Source organism: Saccopteryx bilineata, chromosome 12, assembly GCF_036850765.1.
Source record: "Saccopteryx bilineata isolate mSacBil1 chromosome 12, mSacBil1_pri_phased_curated, whole genome shotgun sequence".
Classification (NCBI taxonomy): domain Eukaryota; kingdom Metazoa; phylum Chordata; class Mammalia; order Chiroptera; family Emballonuridae; genus Saccopteryx; species Saccopteryx bilineata.
The window spans coordinates 27,430,200-27,454,553 of record NC_089501.1 but is presented as its reverse complement, the minus strand read 5'-3'; the positions used below and the strand labels follow the sequence as shown (position 1 = coordinate 27,454,553).

At 38.6% G+C, this 24,354-nt stretch overlaps 1 long non-coding RNA gene across 1 annotated transcript in view; it reads right to left on the bottom strand.

Annotated features, from left to right (window-relative positions):
• The window catches only part of LOC136316427 (uncharacterized), a 70,521-nt gene that overhangs the window by 21,864 nt on the left and 24,303 nt on the right, over nucleotides 1-24,354 (bottom strand). The window contains exon 2 of the long non-coding RNA XR_010727707.1: nucleotides 19,839-19,896. This is a non-coding gene — a long non-coding RNA (uncharacterized lncRNA). The remainder of the gene's footprint in view (nucleotides 1-19,838; nucleotides 19,897-24,354) is intronic.

Genomic DNA, 24,354 nt, shown 5'->3' with positions numbered 1-24,354 from the left:
TCATATATCGATTCAATGTTTGTTTGAAAAAAATGGTAAATTAGAGTTAATGATGGGTTGATAATCTTAAAACTTTTAACTTTAAGAGATTTCAACCTGATAATGGGGATCAAATGAATAAATTTTCATAGCACTAAATATTGCTAAATCAAGATAACTTTTGAGATATTGTTAATTCCAAAGTAGCCAAAAAAGAATGTTTCCTTCCTACTTGCTTCTATATATAACCTCACTTCAAAAATACTGGAAAAGCATTTAGAATACAAATCAACAAATATTTATTGAGCATGTATTATGTGCAAATTTAAATTAAGGTGTCTGTTTTCTTTTCAATATTTTTCAACGTCGTTAAAATTTCTTGTGAGTTTTGCATGACTGATTGCGTGAGCAACAGTATGGTTTTGGGTTCTTGTCAGATTCAAGGATGAAAGCATTCAGTTTTCATACTGCCATTTCACGCATGCTTCACACAGCAAAAAGGAAAATGCAGTGCAAGACGATGAGCAAAGCAAAAAGATAGATCGCTGAACCGCCACAGCTGCATCTTAGACTTGCAGAAAGCTTTTCTCTCTTTAGTTTTAATCAGTAGGATGTTCTCAGAAATGTAAAATGTCCTTTAAAATGACATATTTTCAGCCTACACATCATTTCATAATTCATGTTCCAAGTGTTTCGAAACTTTTAGATGAAAATAGTGTGATGACAGGTATTTCATTAGTATGTGAAGCATTTTGGTGCATATGCTTCCATTTGGAAATGCTTCCAATAATACTATTATCTACTTCACATGAGGGTGGTTTTTAGATCCAAGAAAACAATTTGGAGGGTGGCAGTGGAGGGTGCAGAGTAATAGATGCACTACCTTTATCTCCTTTTTCCAAATGTGAATCAGATGAAAATATCACTTAAAAGTCTTACTCCTTTAGAGTCTACTGATAATGAGGGCAAATGATGGCTTGAAATGAGAATCAGCAATCCTTATGTCACCATCAACTACAGAGTGCAATTCTGTATGAAGAAGTCTGCCTTAGATTGCATTGTAGAAGCTTGGTCAGTCAAGTATCGGTTCTTTGCATTAGAAGAAATGATACTGCCTTGGTGCAGAGATGGAGTCACTGGGAAGCTATGACGCTTGAAGAGCTACAGCATCCCTCACTTACACCCACTCTTCCCAAGTTCCTGGGGGAAGCCATCCCAATGTATTCGATGCATATGTTTCATAACATTGACAAAATTAAGCCATTTAAACTGTAATTGCTTAAGATCACTCTCTCTTTCCAGGCTGACATCCCCTCCCTTCTTGTCACATGGCATTGGAGTGACCACTGGAATTTTGAAGATCCAGCTGATTGGAAATTGACCTGGAATGACATTTGGTTTAGAACAGGTAAGATATGCTTATGTGGTTCACAGTCCCTTCCAGTTATGGTGACATTGTTGCTAGTTGTCCTGGGCATAAATAGCTCCTTGGAATATCTTTTCTGTCCACCGTGTTGACTCATTGACAACAGACACATGAAAATTCAGGGCCCGAGACTGTAATCCCATTATGAGTGTGACCTACAACACAGCCCGGAAAGTTGTAGGAAGTGAAGGAACAATAAAGTTTGAAATGTTTCAAACCAGAAACTAGTCTGTGGAAACTTTTCTAAACTATCAATAATGAAAAATAAATTTCAATTATCTACCATGCTAGAGAAGAGTCTGAAATATTTTTCTACTTTCTCTACTAAAACGATATTACAAAATCATTGTCTTATGAAGACACATTGTATTATGGTCAAAGGCAACACAGCCAAGGAAACGTAGAAAACTGCATTTTGAAGTTTGTCAGACAATGAAGATATATTATTTTTCTTAATCTTGTTATGTCTGTGCTGTTTATTAGCTTTCAAATTTTGTATTTTGTGGTAGTTTCTTTTCTAAAAAATGTTGAAAGAAATTCTAAAATTCTTTTAAATACTCACTTTTGCACATATTTTTAAATTGGTAATTTTGCGTTCCTTTTCTTAAAGAGAGATTCCCAAATTGCTGTATACAGATGTCAGGCTCCACAGACCTGGGCCCACACCTCCGTGGGCCATCTTGAGAACACTGCATATTCCAGTGTAGACTTCAGGCCCCTACAGGAGACTGGCCTACATGTACCCTCATGATTGTTGCCCTTGTCTGCCAATGACTGTGTTGGGCAGTAAGATCTGAACTTCTTTTGTGCCCTTCATCTATTCACAGGCCTTAGGGTGCCCGACTTGGGTGAGACTCCCCAGTGAATGTGCTCCCAGGAACAGGTCCCATGTGTTACGCTCTGGCTCTAACACCAACAAGACTAACCCCTCTCCCTTAGCTCCTTTCCCCACAGGTGAGATGAGAACAACGCAACTTCTACAGGAATTTACTGAAGGTTTAGAACCTTAGGATGCACAACCCCGAGAGGGGAATACAGAGAGAAGAGACGGGCTGCTCTTGGAGCTCACAAACCTCTTGGAGCTCACAGACCTCTTGGAGCTCACAAACCTCTTGGAGCTCACAAACTCAGATCCAGCTCATTTCCGAGTTTCCTGACTGGCCTTCTTTAAGATTTACTCTTAGCAACTTTCCAATATGCAATACAGTATTTTTAACTCTAGCCACCATGCTGCACATTACATCTCCATGACTTATTTATTTTGTAACTAGAACTTGGTATCTTTGACCCCCTTCGCCTATCTCGCCCACCCCCAGCCCCCACCTCTGGCAGTCACCAATCTGTTCTCTGTTTCTATGTGCTTGGTTTCCAGGGGGTGCCTGCTAATTTCATTGATAGAAGTGAATCCCTTCATTTAATTTGTACTTATTGAGAGCCTTCCACAAAATATATATATATATATATATATATTTCCTGAGTTATATACTATATGCCACGATCTATGATTCACTGGTTTACCTCTGTAATGAATTTAATTCTCACAGTCATGTTATAATATTGCTATTATTATGATTACTTTCTTCATTTTGTAAATGGGTTTTGAGAGTTATAAAGTTGCCCAAAGTTTAGCCAGAAAGCATCTCAGAGTTAAATGTAATCAAGCCTTAGATCTTGCATTCTTAACCACAGAACTATGTGTCCAACACTGTGCTGGTTGCAGATGGGGGTGGGAACAATGGAGAACAAAAACTTAACACCTCAGTTCCCCTTTGGCATAAATATAAGTAAAAATAATGAGTGATCATGATCCTGTAGCCACTCGGGGGTGCTAGACAATGTCATGAACAGTCTACTGTCATTCCCACCCTAAAATCTGCATCATCTGTTTATTCTACCTAGAATGCTCTCTCCCTTAATCCTCTTATGACTGGACCTTTTTTACTCCTTAGATCTCGGTTCAAATTTAACATTCTCAGCAGGCTATTCAAGATTATTCAATAGTTTCAATTTCTAATGAAAATTATTCCAGAAGTCCTCAACACTATGTAACATTTTTCTGTGGTTTTAAAAAATTTATTGTTTGGTTTTTTTCACATAGTTTATGCTCAAATGTGTGTGTGGTGTGTACAAAAAAACAGGATGATGGCAAGGAAGAGGATAAAAATAAAAGAATGCAAAAAGAGGAGCAAGAGACAAAATGGGGGAAGGAGAGAGGTGTGAAAGTAGGTAGTCAAGAAGGAAAGGGGGAAAGGCAGTCAATCGCTGATAATGGCACATTTTTTAAAGCATTTGACCTTCCCATATACATTAGTTTACTATGTCTTCTGCAACAAATTTGCCCACACTTGGTGACTTCAAACAACAATTCTATTCTTTCACAGTTCTGGAGGCCAGAAGGTCAACATCAAAGTGTCAGTAGAGCTATACTCCCTCCAGACACATTAGCAAAAATTCCGTTCCTTGCATCTTCCAGGTTCCAGTTGTGTCTCCGTCTTCATATGCCCTTCTCTCTCCTCTGTGTGTATCCCTTGGTCTCTTCCTGTAAGGACATTCATAAAAGCTCGTTTATAAGAACACTTATAAAGGCAACACATGACTCTAAATCATGTGAGGCAGGGAGGAATATTGAGTACCTGTGAGGTATGTCCTGTTCCTACAAGGTGACTGACTCATTCAGAGACCCTACTTTGTCTCTGGTCTCTGGCCTCCATTTTGTGACTCTAGAAACTCTTTGCCTAATGTGAAGTTCCAACTCATCTCAAGAAAAAGCTCTCTAATTGCTGTGGCACTATATTTGCTATAACACCTGTCAAGAGAATGAGGATTCCAAGCCATGCACTGTCCTTTCTAGTGATAATCATGGGATTTAATTACCAGAATCAAATGTAAAACAGACAAGCATGTATACATATGTTTTATTTGTTTGTATGTTTGTGATGGTGCATTTGTTTATAAAACTTTTGTTCAGTTTTCACTGAATGAAGGATGCAATTTACAAAACCTTTCAATAGCCAAAATGGTTGGCTGTGTATTTATGATGGGTTAAAAAATCATATCGACAGATGGCTAATATAATATTACAGCTACGTTTAAGTCTATCCTAGAAAAATGTTAGGCATTGCCCATATTTATACAAAGTTATTACAGTTCAAATTTGTATACACTTCAAAAGTGTCCTTTAAGTATCTGTGTACAACCACTATTGAATATTTACTGTACTTTGTATAGTTCCTGGGGAGATTTTTTTTTAATCCAGCCCATTTCCTTTGGCATAAGATGTCACCAAATCATCTCCACCAAGATAAAAATGCTAAAGATAATTTTGATATTAGTCTAAGAAAGCATACTTTAGATGTAAATCATTTAGATGAAAATAGACTATAAAACAGTCTTTCAGTGCTTTAGAGTTTAACATAAATCAGTTGAAAGCAATAATGATATATTCATGCAAAATATCCCAAAGAGTGTTTCTTAAAAGACAAGTTTTATGGTTGGTAATAAGTAGATCGTGAACACAGAGTCCCATAATCAAGTACAAATGGGAAACATTAAATTAAACAACTTTCTTAGTGAGGGTTTCATCCTCAGTCTTAACATAAAAATGTATGTTTTGAGTCTCTAAGAAGGTCATGAATGCACACTGCACTGAACTAAGGTGTCACAGAACACACTGGGAAATGCTAGCAAAGGGGACAGCACTTTTACCCCTCAACAGATCAAGAGTCACCCACTGAGGCTGGACCCCATTCCTGGGGCCTACTTCCCTGTGATCCTGCAGCAAGGAGGAAGGGGAAGTGAACTGCTCCTTCGCCACCAACACAGATGAGGAACTGAGGTTTCACACAAGTCTACCCAGCTCACAAGTGGCAAGTCCATTTCACAGGGCAGTCTGGCTTTGGAACTCTCATTTATACTACATTCTACACTCTTTGATGTGGTAAAATGGCACCATTATTGTTCCCTGTGCTGAAAGACTTCTGGGAGTCTTTAGGGGAGATGTGAAGTGAGCTCTTCAAACTGAAGACCCAAGAAAGGAGGTTTTGCCATACTAACGGTCTTCGATTGCTTGAATAGGGAACAGCTTTTTTTGGATGCTTCAGCTTTCCTTAGTTGTATTAAAACTCAGAAGTAGATATTTTTGGAAATCAATTTTATTTTCTTTCCTTCCCCTTCTTTAAGTTACATTATGTCAGTCATTCTCAGTGACCAAACCAAATGCCACTGGACAAGTGGCAAAGAGTAGGATACTTTAGTGGAAATAAAAGCCCACTTGTTTAAAACAAGAAGAATGAGGAAAACAAAACTACAGCATTATACACACAATCATAACTTTCTAAGGAGCTGAGAACACCCAGTTCCTTAGAAAATCCATCTCCTCAAAGCTAATTATTAATGTTTACTAGCATAGTGGGAATTGATATCATAGGCTACAAACTGAAGTGTTAAAAAATGCAACTGTCTGTAATTCTCCATCATTGGACTTAACCTCTTCTTGCTGTTCACTTCTGCTAGATAGTGAAAAACTTAATATGGTTTGTTGCACATCAGTCAGTTTCAGAGATTTCATAGAGGGGTGGTGTTTTCCTTATTCCTTTCTTTTACAGCTGATGGACATGATCCCATCTAAAAACATTCAAAATTAACATTTAAAAAAGCTCTAAGCTGGCCAATCAGACACACCTCAAGTGGCATTCAGCCTCCCAGGAAGCACTTTGCCACCCTGGTCATCATGTTAGAGGCTTTGAAACAGAATCACACCTTACCCCACAGGACCACAAAACCAGAAATCCAGGAGAGGTGTGTCCGCCTCCAGATTCTAAGCTCTTTTCTGCTACTCTTATCAACCAGATCTCTCTACCTCTCCTTCTCCCATTAAAATGTATCTGCCCTATGCTTCATTCTTTCCCCAGAGCTCCATGCATTGTCAGTGGCATGTATGAGCATGCTCTTTGTCACAAGCAAAACATCTGGATCCATAAGAAATGAGCTTATTTTGAGTCCCTCCATGAAAAGTTCTGTAAGAATTAGTATATGACATGGTTTCTGCTTTTAAATAAAACAGCAATTGTGAAAAGTCTTGGCAAATTATAAAGCAGAAAAAAATTACTTTTTGTCTTGTTTCCACTGATACTTGGCTATGTTTTTAAGGAACGAGTAGTCTATTCGAATGTGTGTCAGAATTAAGTTACATGCAGCCAGCTTCTTCCAACTACGCCTCTCATCCCTCAGCCAGGGAGAGGCAAGCCCAGCCTCCCTCACCACTCGTCCTCTTAATCCCGCTGCCTCCTCTAGCTCAGGGTTTCTTCTGCTAGATTTTTTATCTGATAAACTCTCTTTCCTCCTTTTGGGAGGGAATAGAATTTTCACTCTCTGCACTTCCCTGCCTCAAGTAAACCCTCATCACCACCATCCATCAATTTTTCATTTGTCATAAGTCATTTACCTTGTCTACTTCCTGTAATATATTTTTTAAAGATCTTCACCACTTTTTTTAGTTCCTTGTTCTTACTCTCAGCATATGACAATTGAGGCCACTAGGCACGAACTGTTTTAAGTTCTTGTTCTCTTTACCTACAAGCTTATCTACACCCATCCCTATCCTATATTATTTTCTCTAGTCTCAGAGAATATCCTTTTCTCAAGATCACTCCCTCTGTTAAGTATTTAATTGTGTCCCACAAAAAAAAAAAGTTAATGTTCTAACTTCTGGTACCTGTGAATGTGACCTTATTTGAAACTAGGGTCTTGGCAGTTGGAATCAAGTTAAGGTGAGATCATTAGAGTGAGTCCTTAATCCAATATGGCTGGTATTCTTATAAAAAGAAGGAAATCTAGACACACACACACACACAAGAATACCATATGAAGACACAAACATACAGCCAGTAAATAGTAAGGACTAACAGCGAGAGGGTTCTTACTCAGAGCCTGAGATACCATGGCACCTCCTGACACCTTGATTTCAAATTTCTAGCCTCCAGAAGAGTGAGAGAATAGATTTCTGTTGTTTGATGGCTCCCATTTTGTGGTTCGTTGTTACAGTAGCCTTAGGAAATTTATACACTCTCCCTCTCTGCTTTTATTCCCGTCACTTCCTGCCACTCCTCTCTGTCTACTGGTTCCTTCCCCTCAGCCTATGAATATACCAAGCATTGCCCATCATAAAAGTATCCTGTTCTGACCCAGTGTGCTTCTGGAGGTACCATCAGTTTTCACTTTCTGCTTACTTCAACTTCTCAAAAGAGTAGCAAAAACTCTAGCTTAGTCAAGCATCTTTCATTAGCAGTCTGCTGAAACTACTTTAGTCACAGTCATAAATAATCTCCTAATTATCAAATCCTCTGGGTATTTTCCAGTTATTTTGTATTGAATTAGCACACTATTTTGGCAATATTGATGGTCCGCCCCCCTCCCCTTTTGAAGGTCTCTACCTTTTTGGCTCACTTACGTTGGTCTTTTCTCTCTCCTATATTTAGTTTCTTGCCTGCTTACTCTTTGGGCTTATTATCCTCTGCCTACCCTTCAACCTGTGCCTTTCCTAGGCTTCCATTCTTTTTGTTGTTATTGTTTTGTGACAGACACAAGGAGAGACAGAGAGAGGGACAGATAAGGACAGACAGACAGGAAGGGAGAGATGAGAAGTATCAATTCTTTGTTGCGGCACCTTAATTGTTCATGGATTGCCTTCCCATACGTGCCCTGACTGGGGGGGGGGGGGCTACCACAGACCCAGTGACTCCTTCCTCAAGGCTGAGACCTTGGACTCAAGCTGGTGAGCCTTGCTTAAACCAGATGAGCCCGCGCTCAAGCTGGCGTCCTCGGGGTTTCAAACATGGGTCCTCCACGTCCCAATCCAACACTCCATCCACTGCGCCACCTCCCGGTCAGGCAGGATTCCATTCTTGTTCACTGCTTTTATTCTACCTAGCAATTTTAAGAGGGTAATCTCATCTACTTTCATGATTCCGAAGCACCAGTGGGTTAACAACTTCTGAATCATTACCTGTAGTGAGGAAAGATTCTTCTCTTGTACTTTTCCTGGCTATACATCTATCTACTTATCATTGTCACAGTCTTACCATACAAACCCATTCAGTCCCAAACTATATGATCAACTTTGTCCCCAAACCTTCCTATATTCCCTATCTCTTAGTACCACTTTAGCTCATAAAGTCATCAAAGCTGACATTTGGAGACCCGATGTCTCTTTGGCCCTTCCAGCATCTTAACGTCACTCACAAGTCCTATCAATTCTACAGATCTGCTCTTTCCTGTCTGTCCCCACTGCTACCCTCTTAGTTCAGATTCTCATCATTGCTCCTAAATAATCATTCTGTTTTACATGCTTTATTCTTCAAGTCCACCTTTCAAACGGCAGCCAGATCAATACATCTAAAAGAAATATGGCATCATCTCTTTTAACATAAAATACAAATTTTTTTCTTCCCACCTTTCTAACCACATCTTTTTTTCTTTCTCTCTTTCTTTTTTTTTTTTTTTGCCTTAGGAACATGATCATAATTATACACCCTGAAATGATTAGTGCCCCTGTGACCTTTTTATGTAGCTCCATCTCCTTGAGACATTATTACTGACTTGTAACCTAATTAACTTTCAATTTTCTTTTATGTTTAAGCACAGAATCACTCCTGGGAAGAATTCTATGAACCTCCAAACTGCGTTGGGTACCCCTTCTGGTTCTATCCTCCCCTGTGTATATAGGCCTCTGTTATTGCTTCTCCCTGTTATGTTAAAGTTACTAATTTACTACCTGATTTACTCACTAAAGAAGTAACACCACAGGATAGGAACCGTATCTCTTTCATTTTTGTTTCCATCGATTACCCAGCAAGCTGCTGGAGAATGAATAGAGAAGTAATTGGAATGTTGGAAATCTTTTATCTATAATAGGCTGGTGACTAAACTCTCCTGGGGTAGAAAGGCTTTTTGGTAATTTTTTAATAATACTATATAACCTAGTCTTTGATCCTAAGAGCAGATAATGCAAAATCCAATTACATTTTAGGTTATCTCGGTGGCAGCGTGTGCAGATGAACACACCATAATAAACTTCTTTGTGCTGAACATTCCTTTTCTTCGGTGAGCACAGCAACATGAAACACCTCTCCTCTTCTAAATTATAATATGCTTCTCCTTTCAGAAATGCTGTTCTCTTTTAATGGAACAGCTTTATTACCAGAGCCACCAGTTTCACAAGGTCATCCACAACCCAATGGGCAGATTTAAAGCATAAATTTACAGGAGGGCAGTCTTTGTCATGCCTGCAGATTTGGTGAATGGGGTTTATACAGGCACTCGAATTTGTATTAAACACACACACACACACACACACACAGAGTTTTAATATTCAGAAGATGCCAAAAATAAGCTCAGGTAAAGTATCCTAAAATATTCTGTATTGTAACATTCTTAAGAAGAAAAAATAGTGCTAAGATGAATTGCCTTGCCTCCTATATGCCTTATCCTTTATGCTCTTCTGAGAAATGAATGTTATTAGCCTGTGTGAAGAGTCTGAAAGGCTGGCTCAGAATTGTACTTTTGGCTAGCATGATATGCTGATTTGTTTAACCTTTAAAAGTTGTGAAATGCAACATAAAAATTATAAAATTGTTTAATACATAAGTATATAATTTAATAAATAATTGTAAATGAAATACCTGTGCAACCATCTTCCAGTTGAAGAAACAGAACATCAACCCCTGTTATGAGCTGCACTGTGTTCCCCCCAAATTCCTATGGTGAAACCCTAACCTTCTGTACCCTCAGTTCATGACTGTTTTGGGATTTAGAGCTTTCAAAGGGGTGATTAAGGTTAAAATATATCATTAGGGTGAAACCTAATTCAGTATGACCCGGTGTCCTTACAGGAAGAGAACATTTGGATGTGCAGAGGAAGATATCAGACATGTGCAAGCATGGAGGAATGACCATGTGAGGACATAGTGAGAAACTGCCATCTGCAGCCAAGGAGAGAGGACTAGAAGAAGTCAAACTTGCCAACACCTTGATCTTGAACCTCTAGCCTTCAGAACTGTAAGAAAATTAATTCCTGTTGTTTATACCACCCAATCTGTGAGATTATGTTATGGCAGCCCTAGCAAAGTAATTTAGCACCCTAGAAGGACCCTTGTGTCCTGTCTTGATGACAACGCCCTCCCTCTCTTTACTTCAGACATACTCACTTACTAAACTTAACAATCATTGGTCAACGTGCCATCACTGCAATTGTGCTTGCATCCAAAAAATATTACACCAGCACTTGCATCCAAAAAATTACAGCTTAGTTTTTCTATTTATTAATTTGAATTTGACTGCCTTTAGGCAAAGCATACACTCTGTAATTCACAATTTCCAATATTTCCTACTTTTTCCCCCTGTCTCATCCTTGGACATATGTGTTTGACACTCTTGGCCTTATGCCCAGCTTCCTGGAATGGACCTCTTTTAATGGCCAATTATCAACTCAAGACTGACTGAGCCAATGATTCCAACAATCGAACTCCTTCGCTCACACCTGTTACAAGGACTAAATGTCAAGTTTTAGGTTTAAATTACAGTTGAAACCATTTTGAGAATTTCATGACACCTATTGAAATAAATAGTGTCACCCAGAACTGTCACAACCCAAGAGAGAAAATTGTTAGTTTAGCCATGTTGAATTTTATTTAAAGAGGCAGTAATACCAAAATCTTCTTCTTGCCTCTATCCTCCAAGGTCCCAACAAAAAACTGATAGACAGTCACATTAAATGAATTGAAGAATTTATTTACAAAGAAACTCATTACAAAAGTAAAAGAACCACAAAGAATTGTGAAGGAACCTAGGTCTAGTAGCAGAGAGAGAGAGAGAGAAAGAGAGAGAGAGAGAGAGAGAAAGAGAGAGAAACTAGAAGACAGAAAGAAAGAGGAAAGAGAATTGTCTGGAATAGAATTCCTTGAGAGTGACTTTTCGATGACGTTTCCAGCCAGCCTGAGGCAAGTGCTCAACAAGAGAGCAAGAGAAATAAATCACTCTTCTGATTTCCTTGTTGTGTCTCCACTGACCTAACCTATCCAGTAGCTGGAGGATTTGGGGCCCTGTTTATAGGGCAGAGAGAAGAGGAGGAGGGGAAATCTGAAGGGGAAATGGAAGATTTTTGGCACTCTGCTTTTGAAATGGTAGTGTGAGAAAATGTGAATGTTGATTTTTCCTGGCAAATTCACGTTTGAAATGTGACAATTCTCCATGAGGCCAGCTCATGAGCAACAGGCAGCTTTCCTAGTATCTCCTGGAAGTTCATAAAAACAGGATGACTAGAGAGTAGTAACCAAGAAAATCAAGAGCAGATATCTTCAGTACTTAAAGATAGCTTCCTTCTTAGACATCTTGTTACCAATTCGATTGTATGACACTTGTGTTTTGTAATTTTAAAACTTGAGACACTCCACTGCCACATACCAAGGACAATTAGGAGCAAAATAAAAAGTTACCACTTGGGGCCCTGGCCAGTTTGCTCAGTGGTAGAGCATCGGCCCAACGTGTGGATGTCCCAGGTTCAATTCCCAGTCAGGGCCCACAAGAGAGGCTCCCATCTGTTTCTCCACCCTTCATCCTCTTGCTTCTCTCTCTCTCTCTCTTTCTGTCCCCCTTCTACAGCCATGGCTCAAAGGAGTGAAGTGACTCTGGGTGCTGAGGATGGCTCCATGGCCTCCATCTCAGGAGCCAGGAAGAGCTGGTTTGCTGAGCAATGGAGCCACACCCCAGATGGGCAGAGTATCACTCCCTAGTGAGCTTGCTGGGTGGATCCCAGTTGGGGCACATGTGAGAGTCTGTTTCTACCTCCTCTCCTCTCACTGGATTAAAAAAAAAAAAAGAAAGTTGCCGACTGGAAGGATTTAATGTGCTTTTTAAGAACATGGGTGTGACCTCTACTCCTATTTGGAATCAAAGTAAGTCTTAAAGCATAATCTCTCCTTTAAAAAATATATATATGATATATATATGATAAAAGTAAAAATTTCTTTTCTAGGTTATTTCTCCCCAAAATGTTATAACTATCTCATTATATATAATATAAAAGTCACCTTTATTTCTAGGTGATTTTTATTATAATGGAATGTAATAAAAGAATAATTATATTGCATTTAATATAATCATATAATATATACTATATTTAACATATCATTATATAATAAATAATTTAGCTTATTGTATAATATGTAATTTATCATAATACACAATGAAATTATTTATATTATGTACTTATCATAAAATATTATATATGTCATACCTTTATATTCATCTTTATAAATTTGGAACTGGACATTGAAAAGGTCCATCTTGAAATCCAGCCAAGAGATTTTAGCTATTGAAACACTAGATTAAGCCTGACTTGTGGTGGCGCAGTGGGATAAAGTGTCTACCTGGAACATTGAGGTTGCCGATTCGAAACCTTGGGCTTGCCTGGTCAAGGCACATATGGGAGTTGATGCTTCCTGCTCCTCCCTCTTCTCTCTCTCTCTCTCTAAAAATCAATAAATAAAGTATTTAAAAAAAGAAATACTAGATTAATTATTCAAGGGTAATCTACAAGCATAGATGCCAAGGCAAGTGATTAATTAATCTCATTTGTCCTCAGAGACAGTTGACATTTATAATTTAATAGGAAAAAAAGAAAAAACAATAAATTAAAGAATGAGATATGCCACAAAGAATTACATTTATTTTGGCCCTGGCCGGTTGGCTCAGTGGTAGAGCATCGGCTTGGCGTGCAGGAGTCCCGGGTTTGATTCCCGGCCAGGGAACACAGGAGAAATGCCCATCTGCTTCTCCACCCCTCCCCCTCTCCTTCCTCTCTGTCTCTCTCTTCCCCTCCCGCAGCCAAGGCTCCATTGGAGCAAAGTTGGCCCGGATGCTGAGGATGGCTCCATGGTCTCTGCCTCAGGTGCTAGAATGGCTCTGGTTGCAACAGAGCAACACCCCTGATGGGCAGAGCATTGCCCCCTGGTGGGGATGCCAGCTGGATCCCGGTTGGGCGCATGCAGGAGTCTGTCTAACTGCCTCCCCATTTCCAACTTCAGAAAAATAAAAAAATAAAAAATAAATGAAAAAAAAAAAGAATTACATTTATTAAACAATATACCAAATCCTTAGAAGAATTGAGATTAGAAATTAGGTCCCGGCATTGACTGGTCTGCTCAGTGGTAGTGCATCGGCCCAGAGTGTGGATGTCCTAAGTTCAATTCCTGGTCAGGGCACACAAGAGAGGTGCCCATCTGCTTCTCTGCCCCTGCCCCTCTCGTTCCTCTTTCTCTTTCTTCCCCTCCTGCAGCTATTGCTCAATTGGAGCAAGTTGGCCCAGGCACTGAGGATGGCTCCATGGTCTCCACCTCAGGCACTAAGAAGAGCTTGGTTGCTGAGTAACAGAGCAATGTCCTAGATAGACAGAGCATTGCCCCCTACAGGGCTTGCCAGTAGACCCCAGTTGGGGCACATGTGGTAGTCTGTCTCTCTGCCTGCCTCCCCTCTTCCCATTGAATAAAAAAAAAGAAATCAGGTCCCAAATTTACCTTAATTCCTTAATTGGAACCCTTATAAACTGGTGATAGGATGTAAAATGGTGCATCCACTGTGAAAAACAGTAGGGCAGTTCCTCAAAAAGGTAAATGTAGAATTATCATATAACTCCAGAATTCTACTCTTAGAAATACTTCCAAAAGAACTGAATGCAAAGATTCAAACAGAGATTTGTATGCTAATGTTCACAGCAGCATTTTTAGCAATAGCCAAAAAGCGGAAAGAACCTCAAGTATCTACCAACAGGAATAGATAAACAAAATGAAGTATTTATACAGAATGAAATATTATTCGTTGATGAAAAGGAATGAAGCAGTGATACATGTTGCAACATGAATAAGCCAGACATTAAAAAGACAAAGATGAATACTGCCCTTACATGAAATATCTAGAATAGGCAAATTCACAGAAACAGCAGGTAGATTATAATTTACCAAATTTTAGGAAGAAGGAAATGGGGAGATATTTTTCAATAAGTACAAAGTTTGGGATGCTCAACAGGTGTTGTAAATACATAATCACAATGGTTGTACAATAATGTAAATGTAATAAATGCCACCAAATTGTACATTTAAATGATTAAAATGGAAAATTTTATGTGCTGTATATTTTACCACAATTTTTTTTCCTTTATCTCCTTCCCCTGTGTACAATTTCATTTTAACTGAGGATGTCAAGTGAGCCTCAGAAACACTGCACAGTGCTCAAGCTCATCTTGAAGGAAGCCACGTCATGAATGAGACAGTAAAACTTCTGTAATGTTCATTTCTGGTGTGAGTTCAAAGCACCAGAATGACCTCTCTTAGGCCTCAGTTATCAAACTGGGGATGTTCTTAAGTCATTAGAACACCACGGACAGTAGAAGGAAGAGCAAATTATATTTCATTATTCCTAAATCAAAGGCTTCCAGCCCGTTCTTGCTAAGGCCCTAAAATAAACTGTGCTTCCAGAAGGCAGAAACATAATCATAGCTTCTGGGTCACAGAGCCCACAGGCAAATGAGGACAAGGCCAAACTCCCTTGTCAGAGGGGACAGAGACTCCTCCCACCATCTGATTGGGAGAAGCGCCACTCCTTTCTCCCTCCCCTGGCCAGACCCTGAATTTGTTTGTCTCCTCACACTGCAATATAATCATCAAGAAACACAGATTTCATCTTTTTAATAAGCCGAATTTTTGTCAAAGGTATTTAAATAGTAACTACGAGCATTTCTGATTTTAAAAAGTAACATATTTTTAGTATAATGATTCTAGGGAGGAAAAAAGCAGAAAAGCTCAAGGAAAGAAGAATACATCACCCATAATTTTACCGTCCAGATATAATTATGGGTACTATTGTGCTGTGTTGGTGTAATGTGAGGCTTATATGATGAATTTCAGTCAAAAATTATAGTGCCTAACCTTTCTACTTTATGAAAAGAACAGTTTTTCACTGAGAAACATTAGGAAAAGTACAATATACATAGGACAATTCTATCACATGAAGATAGTACCCATTACCATTTCGATGTGTTCTATCCCAATCAGCCATGAGCAAGAAAAGCTGTCATCTGAAAAATCACGTTTATTGACATTTTTACAATAAAGGGGACCACAAACCAGAGCCACCATGGGGTTTCTCACAGAAAAAAGAAAGAAATAGGGTTATAGGAATTAAAAGAAGCATTGCTTTGATGGGCTCAGAGCAAAAGCAGGGCTGTGGATGAAAGAGCCAACATGAAGTCGGGACTACAAAGTCAAACCAGAGTTCTTTTCCCTTGGAAACCACAGAGTTAAGATAGAGGTGAAATGATGCATCTAGAAATCCCTTATCTGAAGCCTTGCACATGGGTCGGAAATCAAGGCTGTTTCTCTGCGTCAAAGGACTGAAATCCTCCCGGCAGGAAGAGTGATATGCTGTATTCTTAACCTTATGATTTCAAAGAGCAAACTTTTTGACAGTCTAGATAATAGAAAAGATTTTTCAGTGAGTAAGGGAGCAAGAGCCCCTCAAGGAAGGGGACCATGATGGAACTTTATAGCTGCAATTTGGCCTTGGGAGAAATGATGTTTCCTGTTAACTCAGCGGCTGGCTTCATCTTGATCTATGCCCGTTATCCTCACCTGGCAAACGGCAGGGCAGAGATGTTACCTTTTCATTGAGATCATACCTTTTTCCTGATGTTTCCTTCTATTGTTATTTCTATGCCTAAGGTTTTTAGGTCTTTATTTATTTCTTTTTCTCTAAGTTGTTGCAATTTTGTATATCCAAGTGTGGATCTGATTTGTGTACTTAATATTATTTTATTATGATTTTTATTTCATTACCTAGTCTTCAATACATATCATCTTAGTGGCTAACTAGTAGGCCATCTTATAAGTGTAGCAAAGATCACTTAACAAATCTAAATTGATTATTACCAATGTCTATTTGTTATAAATTCCTAATTTTATCATAACATGTTACGATAAACATCTGCATGAATCAAGCTCTATGCAAACTAATTACTGGGCCTAAAGTTACGAGTATTTTTGATGCTCTTAATATTTATTTGCCAAATTGCTATCCAAAAGTTTCAAGTAGTCTATGAAAATGGTCATTTTGTGTCATTCGCCTAAGCACAGGGAATTATCGTTTAACCTTTTTAAATTGTTAATTCCAAGGCTGCAAATCGGTAGCTCCTTGTTATTTTAATCTGCATTTTTGTACTATCAGCAAGGTTAAAGTTTTCCTATATTGTTTACTAATTATAATACAACTATGTCTTCTCAAAAATTTTTCCTCAACTGTGCATCAAGAAGCTTAGGGTATTTCTCATCAAACCATCTCAGCTCTTTGTGCTGTAAAAGTATTATGTAATAAAAGCCTGATTCTTTGTCATTTTGGCAGCAGTATTTTCTTTCTAGGATGTAGTTTAGAACAAGTCTTTGTAAGGTTCTTTTTTGGCTCTTAAAATTATTTTAATTATTTCAAAACCTGAAATTGGTATCCAGAAATCTAAATCCTCAGGTTTCATTCATCTCCTATGGATGAAAACTTATTTGCCATGATCAGTTTTGATGCATCACACCAATAATGTATTACAAATTATAAAATATCAGCTTTGGGTAGTATTGTTACACACATTCCAGTGTTCATTCTTAAGAGCAATGAGCATAGTGACAGCTAGCTTCCTAGGGATGCAGCCAGGAAAATCCAAGCCATCAATACCAATGGGTGAGGCAACTGCAAAATACTGTAGTGTTTTTCATATGAGATTCATGTTTTGCATGTATCCCCAACAGGTAATGGGGGAAATGATGAATTAAATCATAATGTATCCCAAGACTGGGCCAATGAGTAACTCACGGAAGGAAGGCTCAAACGCAGAAAACATGACTACATTAAATATCTGAATCACAAACATCCGACTTACGTACAACTCATATTTACAAATGGAGTGCCACAAGGGCTACTGATAATCAACTGCAGTTGGACATCAGTGAAAATGATATCATAGAGTTAGTCAACTCCCATGGCAAAGAACTAACAAGCAAAGACCTTCTGGAACTAAAGCATTTCGGGATGAAAACAGGGACCCAAAATCTCTAGAACCAAAGTTTTCTACAAAAGAATTAGCTGGTGCTTTCTTTCTCATTGAAGCAGGAACAGCAGGGTTAGAGGAACAAGATCCTGATACAGAGAGGTTCACCAAAGTTTACTGTACAGTTACTGAAGGCCTGAGATGCTACAGGGCCATTTATGATGAGAAAAAGAGAAGCCCTGTATAAACCTACCTTCCTTGATACCTACCTATTTCAACGAACAGACTCCAGCAGCAGAATCAAACCTGACTCTCTAACACCAGTCCCATCCTTTCCAGCAAGTCCATCATCTTCTGTATCACCCAAGATTGTTTAAGGTTGTATTTGAAAAAGTTTAAGTATTTATGTGCAGAGAAAAGTAACAATAAATACTATGTTAAGACAAACATCTAAGTTGCATTTAATAGATAAATGTATCTGTTCTAACTTACATACAAATTCAACTTAAGAACAAACCTACACCCTATCTCATTCATACCCCAGGGACTGACTATACAATTGTAAATATTCATTATGGTCCTTTTTCATCTGCTTTCTTCTAAGTCTGGGATAATTGCCTTTGGCCCAGGTTAATTTGAATTGTTACTGCACTGATTTCTGTGAAGTCTAGGAGCCTGTGTCATTGTAGTTGTCACATTGATTTTAGTTTGTTCTTTCCCCAAATTCTTATCACTGCTAACTGAAGGTAGAATGTTCAAAAACTGGAAATGTCTTAAAACATTTATCTTTCTCTCTTAATGCTCTTTCCTTGATTCACTTAATAATTGATTAGGTAAAAGACAACTTTGGTTTAAAATTGATTTTGGGAAACCACATGAACTTCTAAGTATGATGACTGACCTGGTAAAAGCTTAGCCTCAATATTTTAATTTTAATGTCAAATTTCAGAGTTACACTGTTCAAACACTGCTGACATTGTTTGTAGAATGCATGACAACCTTGCAAACTAGGGATCACACAACAGGACCAGACAATAACTAGAAGGCTTGTTTAACTGGGGCAGGCAGAGTGGGTGGTGGTGCTTCCCAGTCTATATCCAGGGATGTGTGAAATGACAAGCAAGGCCAATCCTGGGCCATTCCTTCCAACTTCAACGTTTTTATACAATTGGGATTGGCTTAGCAAGAACATCCAAAGTGGTCTTGGGAGAGAAAGAGTAAGGAGAGACATCAAAAAGAAAAACAAAGTAAGCTGTTGTAACTAAAAGATGTATGGGGAAGGGATGACCCTCTTCAGTGTCGACACGTGGGACAGACCAGTACTCCCACCTTCGTCTACGCCTTTCCTCTTGTACTTCCTTCCTGACAATCAAAGAGTAGGAAACCTTCAAAATTAATTTTGAAAATTGCTTTTACAGATTAATTGCGTAAATGCTGGGTTCAATTTCATTGTTTTTCTTTAATTTCCTAAATCTGTTTGAAGTCACAGCAATGATGACTGTTAAGTATGAGTCAAGAATAATGATAATCTTTAATAAAGTTAAAAATACAGCCAAGTACAGATAGAAGAACTGTTAACATTTGCTCATATTTGCTTGTCTTTCTTTTCAAAGGAATGAAACATAACAATATAGTTGAAATCTCCTCGGTCCTCATTTTGAGTCTCAGTCTCCTTTCCCCCTTCTTCCCAGAGACGATCATTTATGTTATTGCTTCATGTGTATGTATATTAACAGGCCGTTTTGGATATACATATATAGTACATATGTATTTGTGTGTGTGTGTGTGTGTATATATATGCACATATATTATTGTTTTGTGTGAAAGAGTATTTCTAATTTACATAAATAATGATGGATTTATATAACTAGACAATAAGAGCCTTTAAAATTTATTTGTATCAGAATGTATTATTTTAAAGTTATGATATATATAAAATTTCATTCATTCCTTCTAATTGCTATGATAGATTCAGTATATAAATATTTATCTTTTCTCTTTGACATATTTTTAGTTTCACATTTTTATTATGAGAATTACTTAAGTAAATATCCTTGTGCATGTCTCCTTCTGCTCATACGTAAAAGATAGTTCTAGAATACACATAAAGTAGAATTATTAGATTATAAAGTAAATACATATTTAAATTTACTCAATGCATGTAGACAAATTTACCTTCTCAAGAATTACATTAATGAAACTCTCTTTAACAGTGATTGTAAATTGCTATCTATCTGACCAATATTTAATATTGTCACACTTCAAAATCTTTGCTACTCTGAACAAATCTTATTGATTAATGTACATTTTTCTATTTATTAGTGCAATCGGTTATTGTTTCACATGATTACTTACCATGCAGGTGATGTTTTGTTTTGTTTTCCTGAAAACTGTATATTCACTTCCAGTGATCCTGCCAGAAAGAGGAGGGTTAGTGTTTGCACTTAGGACACTGAAGCACAGAGAGGCCAATTGAGTGACCTGCCAAAACTCATTGAATTAATGAGAATCCAACCTCAGCATCTCAATTTAAGCCATGTCTTTTTTTCCCAACACTTCCGTTTCTCAAGACACTGACCAATCCACTTTAACCCTTTCTCTCTCGTTGTACTTGACCTCCTGGTCTGGGCAGCTTATCTAAAACACTCACGAAGAAAGAAGGGAAGTGGAGAGCTCCTACAAGCTCCAGTTCGAAGTGCCAGCAAGAAGCCCTGCCTTGGAACACTTACCTAGTGGTACCAAAGTCCTTCGGGGTTTTGAAGGTTTTTCTATTTCTGGCCTAACCTTCACTACAACCCTTTGAAGAATGCACTGTTATAATCATCATCTTACATATGAGGGGCCTCGTGTGACAGGACCAGGAAAAGAAATCAAGAAAAGCATTTAAAGTTCTTCTGAGTTAAAGGAAGTTTGATCAGATTTGTTCAGGAAAAACTTTGTGGAGAAGATGAAAGCACATGTCAAGAGACAATTTCCTCTTTCCTCCAATTTCCCCCCAGATTTAGCCTTTGTACAATCCCAGGGCAACGGAACTGTAAAAAGTCTTTTGGAACATCTCTCTGAATCTTTTGTCTCTCTTCAGTGAAAATGCTGAGGTCACTATCTAATTTACAGGGGCCAAGTAATTGCAAAACACCAGCAGAAACCCTAGCCAGGACTAATGTGTAAGGGAGAATAAATGCACATTTCAAAACATACAGAAGCTTCACCATATGGTCTTTTTAGTTGAACTTTCTATAGCAAAAACTTTCAATTAACAAGGAGCACATAGCCACACTTTAATTCTAAATAAGGCAGAGATAATGGGCTAACGAGCCTTTGAGTATGTGTGTGTGTATGCATGTATGTGTATGTGTGTGTGCATGTATGTGTATGTGTGTATGCATGTATGTGTGTATGCATGTATGTGTGTGTGCATTTATGTGTATGTGTGTATGCATGTATGTGTATGTGTGTGTATTTGCAAACCTAGATTAATCTTTTGCATACAGTTGTGTATCCTCATGTCTTTTGTCTTTTGGTTTGGTTACCAGACAGGGACTGGGCCCAGAGCAAGTCTGCCTCAGCCTGGCCTGTAGTGTGTGGGTTCTTGACTTCATGTAAGAAATATTTCACAACATGAGTCCAGGTGATTTTGAGAGTATATTTATTAAAGCTAAAGGCAGTGAATCAAGAAAGGGCTTAAAGGTAATAAATAAATAAATAAATAAATAAATAAATAAATAAATAAATAAAAACAGGCGAGGCTGCTCTGGCTCTCTAGAAATGTTCTAGGAAAGATACAAGCCTAGGATGGGCTGCTGGTAACTCAATGAAAAGTCAGAGCAAGAGGGGGTCTTGGAGACAATTTCAGGGCATAAGCAAGTCCAGAGCGATCAGCCACTGCCCACTGCTCCTCTGGTTACAAGTCTCACAGGGACCATTAGAGTTTAGGAGGAAGTAAAAAGTTCATGCCCAAGAAGGGACAGGGGTGCACTCTAGAGTGAGCTGACCCCAGCTCTTTGTTTTGAAGGTTTTTATCTCTCTTTTGCAGGTGAGAGTCTAGGGAAGGCTTGTAGCGAATACTCAGACTACTAGGCAGCTTTCCAGGTGCATTTTTAATATGCTGATGCATCAAAATGAACACATAGGGGAGTTTGGGATTATTCCTTGGTCGGCTTTACTGTTTTATCTTGTATCTGCCTGGCTCTAATCAGGATGTTTGTTTGTTTGTTTGTTTGTTCCCTTGACTTCAACCATCCTTGTGTTTGGCTGGCACAAATGGTATTAGTTGGGTCTCTGTCTTCTATCTCCCTTAAATGACCAGGCTGATTTATGTTACTTATTCTGTGGTCAGAGTGGAGAAGTATAAACCTCTTGTCCTCAAGTGTCCTTGGTTGGGGAAGGTAAGTCTTGAGATTCATTAGCTGCCCTTAAATTGGTCAGATTGTTTGGTTTTGTTTATCTTTTCTCAGTTTCCCCATTCCACTTGGCCAGGAATTTTCACAACTCCTTATTATCTTGCCTCAGTTTCATAGCAAAAAGAATTCATTTTGTTCATTTTGATATATAGCTTTCAATCTTAAAGCCTCCTTTTTCAGGAGTCTGATTTCCACTCCACCCCTCATCACCCCCACTTCATCAGCTGCCATAACCCCAGGGAAAGGAACAGGTTGAATACGAGCACTAGAAAGTGGAGTATATGATGTCGGAGGATGTTAAGGAGGACGAAGAGGACAAAGCCCACCATTTCTGGTGCTGATGGCTCAGAAGAAGGGAAAGGAAGGAAAAGAGAAGCAAGTCCATGAGGAGGCACAATGCTGTGGCTCCTCTCTGCCTGAGTCTAGGGAGAAGCAGGGAAGGGGACATGAAGGGCAGAGGCCATGGCTCACTTTCCATTTGGAAGTGTAAGAGAGGTCACCTCTCCTACGGGTGGTCCGTATCACCTACTGAAAGGGACACACAGTGGGCCTGAACTGAGCTCTCCCAAGCCACCCTCAGTTTCTGTGTGGCATGGATGGGATCTCAGAATCTCCTGAATGTCCCTAAAGGTATTCAGAAATGAGTCAGCATTTGACTAGATGTTTGTTGGAGAAGATCACCATCTTTAGGACAAACAGACACTGAAACTGAGGACTGTACCACCAGAATAGAATATACGGCCAAATTCAGGGAGCCACAGCAAGAGCAAGGTTGGGGAATGAATGGGTCAGTAGGCAGGGGTCATCAGGCTAGCTCTGCCTCCAGATGTGCTGGCGGCATGTTTCATCAATGAACGCCAGAAGAACAGGGAATTAATGTAAGCCCTCTAAATTCCCAGACACCCTTTCGGAGAAAAGCAGTTAGAAGGGAAGCTAATAAAAAAATATATAAAATACTAAGTCATCCATAGTACATGAGTGATCTGCCGAGACTCATGAAATCATTTGGATTATACTGCATTTGAGGGATATATCTAAAACAAAGTTTTCCCACTATCCAGGGAACTCATAAGAAAGATTAGATCTATTTTTAAGATAAAAAGCATTTATATTTTATTTGTTTATCTAATTGTGAGTAATTTTTTAATGCCATGACGGCAGTGTATGCAGAAAGGGAAATAATTGATGTGGTACTACCAAGGACCGGGATACAGCCCTTGGAGCTATTGGGAATTCAGACATCTATTATCCACACACCCCCCCCCCAATCTATCTCTATATCCTTCTCCATGTGCACATGGCTCTACGTGCAGCCAGCAAAGAGTATCTTTCAATCTCAATCCTAATCCTAAATTTATTGGGCAGGAGTCACAGTCACAGAAAAGAAATACGGCTTATGGATGGCGTCCCCTGTGGGTGGGAGCATAATTATGACACAGTTGAGATCATGATCATAATTGTCTGTTAGTCTTTATCTTTTCCTTTAACTTAACATTATCATTAACTATTTCATGAGAACATTTTGTATGTCTGCATAATAGTCCATTTTCCTCTTGACTATTTCATTTTATCCCAATTTTTTTTCTTATTATATAAATAATACTATGTTGAAAAAGCTTATACTTAAATTTATGTGTCTCTGTTTGAGCATTTCTTCAGGACAGTTTTGTAGATATTGAAATGCTGACTCCTAAAAAACTGGAATTTCTGATTAATAGTGAAAATTCTTCAATTCATCTTATTTCTCAAATATCACATAAATAAGTTTATAGTCATTCTTGAGACAAAAATGTACAAAATAGCCACTATCTCACAAATTCAGCAAAATTATTAGATTGGCTGGGATTTGTAAAATATAGTGTAAATTGATGTTGTTTTCTGTTTTAAATGTAGTATTTTAGATCTGTGCTTGTCTTTCGGTAACATAGTGTTCTTTTAAGTATTGCAGTGTCAACAGCTGATACTTTTTTAAACCTTGAGGTAACTTCTTTTCATTTCTAGGCTTTGCTATAAATATCCACAAATAAAATGCCACATTAGTCAGGCTTGTGAAAAGCTTAGCTTTGAAGAAGCATCTCCCGGAGTAAAGCCTCACTTTGTTCACAGCATCTGAGACACTACAAGATGCACACACTTGAAAACATACACACTTCAAGAGCTATCCCAAGGCGTATATGAGCCCCAAATGAGCACTAAGCATGTGCAGAGGAAGAAAACACTGTACCATCAGTAGCTTACACTTGAATGCATCAGTTACCTGGCATCTTCTTTGCCAACTAGACAGGCATTCTGCCTTGTTTATCTAATTATCCCTCATTTGAGTGGGAATTCAGGGTGTGTTTGTTGAATCATTTGGTAAACCAATGGCAAGAATGACAAAGGGATGGGAACATGAGTGACTGATGAGAACATGAGTAGTCCACCATAGGGAACTGGGTGGCAAGTGGCTGCTCATGGTGAGAGGGGGAGAG